The sequence below is a fragment of the Triticum dicoccoides genome, chromosome 7A, assembly GCF_002162155.2.
Source record: "Triticum dicoccoides isolate Atlit2015 ecotype Zavitan chromosome 7A, WEW_v2.0, whole genome shotgun sequence".
Classification (NCBI taxonomy): Eukaryota; Viridiplantae; Streptophyta; class Magnoliopsida; order Poales; family Poaceae; genus Triticum; species Triticum dicoccoides.
In genome coordinates this window covers 35,586,856-35,587,343 of record NC_041392.1, presented here as the reverse complement: position 1 = coordinate 35,587,343, position 488 = coordinate 35,586,856, and the positions used below count along the sequence as shown (strand labels likewise).

General features: G+C 45.7%; 1 pseudogene; it reads left to right on the top strand.

Moving 5' to 3' along the window:
* The window catches only part of LOC119329038, an 88,940-nt pseudogene that overhangs the window by 84,087 nt on the left and 4,365 nt on the right, over positions 1-488 (top strand).

Genomic DNA, 488 nt, shown 5'->3' with positions numbered 1-488 from the left:
CCTCAGGCGGCGACAAGGGAGGTGGTAGAGGAGGAGGGGGCGGTGGAGGCTAGTATTAACCCTGGGTCGCGGACGAGCTGACACAGAGGGTGGGGAGTGTCTCCCGTGAGCGATGGCGGCGGCTCACCTCCCCTGGAGTAGATATCGGCACGTTTCATTCTGTTGGTTGTGTCTGGACCTCTAGATCATGCTTCCGCCCGAGCAGTGGTGCATCAATATTAATTTTCCTTTTTTCATTTTGTTGTGTGTGCTTGTTTTCTTTTTGAGGGATTGTTGTGTGCTTGTTGTTTTGTTGCTTCTAAGCTGTTTTACGAGCACCTTGTACACGTTTGTGGCTTTATTAAATTACAAATGCGAGACCGACGTTCCATCTAAAAAGCAGATAAATAGAAGTCACATGAAAATGTCCAAGCAATGCACACTTACATGTTGTTTGTATGTAACGGACCAACACTTCAAAATTAACAAAAAAAATTATGATAGGACTA